Here is a 5,987-nt window from a genome sequence, read left to right as displayed (position 1 = left end):
TTTAAGATAATTAAATATAAGACTTATAAGCATTTGTGGGACAAATATCGGAAATTGAAATGGACCAAGTAAGGTCCAAATAGACCGGTTTTATGAGGGGCTTTTGTGTCCAACACTTGTCAAATTATTTTGACAAGAAGCACATGGAATATTCCCCAATTCTTTACATTTCATGCTCTATATATACCCACCTCATGCAACATCATTTGGGGATGAAAAAGTTGAAGAAAAATTTGCTCTATTAACCCTATTTTGGCCGGTCCATTATTGTTGGTTTAAGACCAATTTTTTCCTCAATATCACCTCATATTCTCATCTTATAATCATCATATAATACTAACAAATAATAATATAAATCAAATATTATTAGTATAATAATATTGGCAGTAATATATAAGGTTTAATACTACTATTATCTAGTTAATAATAATAGTATTATTTGGGCTAATCTTGGGTGCATCCTAAGGAGGTACTCTACTTTTAGTAATAGGGCGAAGGAGGATCATCCACTCCCATTTTAGCATAAGAACTCCCTCCTATTGTGGTGCCCATAATTTTCCATTTAGCAATGTAATGAAAATTTCATCTTTCTCATCTTATTCTTGTATGCATGTAGATTTAGACCATCACATAAAAATTAGTTAGTAATTTTAATGTCATTAGATGTGTCTAATGAGGGTCTAAATACTAACATCTAATTCATCTACTACACCAACTACAGCTCAAACACCTAATATTAATATGTAATCAAGTAATATTAATAAAAAAAATAATAATTCTAATACTGGTAATAATATTGATGATCGAGAAATGGAAATAGCTAAAATTCGAGCGGAGGTTGCATCTATGCTACGTAGAGCCGGAATAGATGTATCAAAGGATGAGGAAACTAATCAGGAGCTGGATGAATAAGTGGTTGAGGTTACTGGAGTGACCCAATCGATTTAAGAACATCGGACATCGGAGCGTAAGATGGCACCAATTGTTGAGGATGTAGTCCTGGAACAGGATGCAGCAGGTAATCTACTTCAACTTACCATAGATGATGTTCAGGAGGAGATTGAATATTGGTCTCTAGCAATATATGGGTATGTAATGGGAGCGAATCCTCCATGGAGGGCTATAGAAGGCTATCTATGGCGTGAGTGGAGAGACTATGAAATCAGGAAAATAACTTTTCTACCCATGGACTCTTTGTGGCGAGGTTTGCTACTTTGCAACACCAGATATTAGTGTTGAAGAAGGGTATGTTCTTATTTGATGGTAAACCTATCATAATAAGACAATGGGAAGCTGATACTAAAATAACCAAAGTATAGGTCAAAACTGTACCAATATGGATCAAGCTGGTAGGATTAGACCTGAAATTCTTGGGATCCAAATGTCTTGAGAAGCTGGCCTCTATAATTGGAAAATTTGTTCGTATAAATGATCTTACCATTGAGAGAACATTGTAGGGATTTGCCTGGGTGATGGTGGAGGTTAACATTGACCAACAATTTCCTGATAGAATAAGCTTTATGGATGAATTGGGTCGGAATATGAATGTACTAGTTGAATATGACTGATTACCAATCACTTGGCCAAAGTGTAATGGAATTGGCCATAAAGCAATACAGTACAGGAAGCGAAATGGTTGGGTGAGATGACCTACACAACCTGTGAGGCAGAATCCTAACAAGAAGATATGGAAGAGGACATAACCCGTTGAATCAACTCTAAACGCTTCAGAGTACCCAAAACTATCTAAACCTCTTACAGGGGATCAAAGGGCTAAGGTGGCTGTGCTAGAGGATAAGGCCAAGGATGATGGGTATTATAGGAGTATGGAATGTTAGGGGCCTAAATAGTTTGACTAAAAAAAAAAGATATAAAATGGCGTCTACTTCAAGCTAATGTGGACCTATTTAGGCTCCATGAGACCAGGGTAAAACCCGTGTCTCTAAATAAAGTAGTGGATAATATGTGTGTTGGATGGTCATATATTATTAATCACTTTCATCATGAAGGTGGGAGGATCTGGTTACTTTAAGGTCACTCTTATGGATATAGATGCTTAATTTATTCATATTAAGGCTAAAGATGTGATTAATGACTATGAATTTTGTGCAACTTTTGTGTATGGATTTAATAGAGTGAAGGAGAGGGTCGCATTATGAAATACACTTATTAGGTTGGCTATGGTAGAATCTTGGATTGTCCTTAGGGACTTTAATAATGTAACGTATCCTGATGAAAAGATAGGCCTACCTGTAAAGGATGCTGAGGTGATTCCCTTTCAGAACACAGTTAAAATGTGTGATTTAAAAGATATGAAATACACTGGTTCTTTCTTCACTTAGAACAACAAACAACCTAGTGCCACCAGAGTTTTAAGCAGACTTGATAGGGTTCTAGTGAATGATGGATAGGTTAACAAATGGCCTGATTATTATGCACACGATGCACCTGAGGGACATTTTGATCACTGTCCTTATTTCATTACCTGTGGTGATACTCAACTGAAAAGGAGGAAACCCTTTAAGTTCTATAATATGTGGATAGGAGTGGTTGAGTTTAAAGAGGTTGTGAACACTAGATGGCTGATTAAGGTTCATGGGACCCATATGTATAGATTGGTGAATAAGTTGAAGATGCTGAAACCTAAACTTAAGGAACTGAATAAAGAGTTATTCTCTGATATTGAAAAGAATGCTGACATTGCCTTTGAGTTGCTCATTGATACTCAGAAGCAACTTCAGCTTGATACCGATAATAGGGCTTTAATGGCCAGTGAATATAACATTAGGGCTAGCTATCATATGTTGGCCCAAGCTAAAGAAGAATTTCTCGGACAAAAAGCTAAGTGTGCTTGGGCATGGAATGGAGATACAAACTCTGATATGTTCCACATAATCATTAAGCAAAGACAAATACACATACAAGGTCCTTCAAATTGAAGATTCTAAGGGGCCATTGTGTAAGAAACCTAAAGAGATTATCCAGGCATTTGTAGAATACTATGATAAGGAGATAAAGACATGCATCCACAAGGATGGTACGCCCGTCTTGAGCATTCGGGACACTCGGGGCGATACTAGGACGCCCGAATTTTGCTTCAGCTAAAATTCTTTCAATCTTCTTGGCCCCAACACCCACGAGGTGACGCCAACTCGGGGGAATCCTCCTTTTATCTCTTCTATGGCTTCTTCTTCCTTCATTGAGTGACATATGCTCTCTCTTAGCCTAGGCAAAAGCTTCACCACACTTGAATTTCATAACCTTCACATATCAAACTTGATTAGTAACTCTCCCTCACTTGCTCTCATGTCAAAAATTGTACTTAAAACAAGGAATTAAAATGTAATGTAATGAAGTTAATGTGCAAGAAAGTAAGTTATTATATTTACATGTGGTGGGGGAGGACTCCACCAAACTCTCCTCTATTTCAATGCTTTTATAATGGTGGGAGAGGCTCAAGGCGGATGGCCTCAACTTCTCCTATGAAAGCTGCTTCATAATAAGTTTTGTTCCGTTGACCATTGACTTTGAACCGATTTCCATTTTCCGACATTATCTCAAAGTCATCCATACTTTCCAAAATTTGTGATTACAAAGGAACCCATCCATTATGAACTCAACTTTTCAGGGAAGAGCCGATATCGAGAGTTAAATAGAAGGACATTGTCTCCCTTGTACAATGTCTTTTACTGGATCCTCTTTGATACCCGTCGTTGTGAGTACCAAAAATAAGATTTATAATTTCCTATTAAGACTAACCTAGGCTAGTGGTAACAGGGTCGAACCACAAGGAGGCAGATGTAAATTCTAGTTGATTTAAATTCAGTCTAAGATAACAATTGTGGGGGTTGAGTTGAGATGGTCTATAGCTAAGAACAAACAAAGATAAAAAACTAAAAAGACGGTTTTTACAGATAATGAAGGGGTACTAGGATGATCGGTTCATTATAGCTTCGGCGGCAGCAAACTAAGTCGGTCTGAGTCAACACAGGTGAGGCGGGAAATAAAGAGGTCCTCTCGGTCCACTCTTAACAAATAGCATCTTTCGATCTCGCTATAGGTCCCTAATATCACTAAAACTCACTCTCGTCCTGAAAAGTGACTAATGGTCTAAACTATACCTATCTTTCGATCTTAGCACAGTTTAGTCGATTCAATTGATGGTCTAACAGACTTCCCTATCTTTCGATCTATTGGGTCAGTCACGAAAGGGTATGTAACTGGTCGCATGCATTCGATTCGTTAAATACAACATTAAAATCAATTTAAACGAAAGGTAACCTCACGAGGTCAGTCGATCGACCGGGTAAGGTGGTCGATCGACCAACACGCGGGTTCAGGCCGTGTATAATCTAATGCCGCCTATGCTACAATTCGCCTACATCCTAGCACAAACTATTTAGCCACTCATACTGAAAGTGATAGCAATAATAACACTAGGGCGTAAAAGAATTGAATTCATAATTAAAGCGATAAGGCAAACAATTAACATGCAACAATAAAGATGGTTTCGGGAAGCTACTAGCAATTCTAATCTAATAACGAAACAGATGAATTGAAATAGGGCAGAAGAATACCGAGAGTAACAGAAGAATGATTAAGAGCAAGAGCGAAAATTCCAATGCTTACAATATTCCAAACCCTAATTCTTCCTAAAACCGTATGTAAACTTAATGCCAAACTGATTGAATAAAACTTAGGTAAAAACTTAATGATAGACCTGATGATAACTGAAAGTTTTTAGGTTACGTTATATAGAAAGTAACGTAACTTCTTATTTCCTAAACCTAGCATCATGGGCTTGCGCTTCCTCAGTCTTCTAATTCTCGTCTGAAATAGCAGTTGGGTCGATCGACTGATGTGAGTGGTCGATCGACTGGTCTTCAGCAAACAGTAGCTGCTGGAACCCGAGGATTGGTCGATCGACAGGATGAGCTGCCATTGCCTCTTATAAACTCGTGGATTTGTCTTTTGGGTCTTGGATTGCGCACCAAGCTCGTTCCTTAAGTGATTCCTTTACGTCATTTGCGATGCAGGATACTCGGAGACGGATTTAGCTCGATTTTCCCGTTGAATTCTTCACATTTCTGCAATAATGTACAAAACACGGAAGTAGACGGAAATAGGGAGAAATGCAGCAGAAACTACACGAATGAGCTCTGAAATGCGTGTAAAAAGGGATGTAAAACATCATATAAAAGACACGCATCAAACTTTCCCAAACCAAACCCTTGCTTGTCCCCAAGCAAGAACTAGACTCGATCTAATGACCTAATGGAACGAGTTCAATCTCAGAGCGAAATGCAACCTGTTAAGCCTAAACCAAGTTTAATGCACAACCAACAATCAACTAGCAAATGAATCATGCAAACGAGTTATGTAGTCGTTAAAAACATGCTGAACCGCCAACTATAGAGACTTATCAAATTGGCCTCTCACGGGTCGCTCAAATCACTCAATAAGTACAGGTGAATAAATGTAAGATAAAAAGAATTCATTTTGTAGTGACTCTCACCTAACTACGACCTATGAAGACATGCCAGCAATAAAATATGAAAGAAATCTCTATGATCGTACATACGCATTCCAACCAAACAGATGACCAATGACACATGCTGAGGTATAAATATGGAAATGTGAGGTATGGGTAATAAGAGGCAAAACAATTATGGAAAAGTGGAGGTACAGGTGATCAAGCTAGTACCAAAACGGAACCTAATGGCAACATCCTTCTCCTTGCCCATAATCAACGAAACGGTGCTATAGCAAGCACAAAACTCACAATCTCCAAACTAACAAATCAATAAACTCCCCATAGGATATAAATGAAACATGGGAGCAAAAATTCGCCAAAAGATAAGGATTAAATTATGCGAATTGATTTTTTTTTTTTTTTTTTTTCGAATCTTTTTCATCTTTTCTTTTCCTTTTTCTATTTCTTTCTTTCCTTTATTTCATCTTCCAAATAACGTCTCAACAGAGCATAT

Source organism: Silene latifolia, chromosome Y (assembly GCF_048544455.1).
Source record: "Silene latifolia isolate original U9 population chromosome Y, ASM4854445v1, whole genome shotgun sequence".
NCBI lineage: Eukaryota > Viridiplantae > Streptophyta > Magnoliopsida > Caryophyllales > Caryophyllaceae > Silene > Silene latifolia.
The sequence above is the reverse complement of the archived record's forward strand: the minus strand, read 5'-3'. Positions refer to the sequence as shown.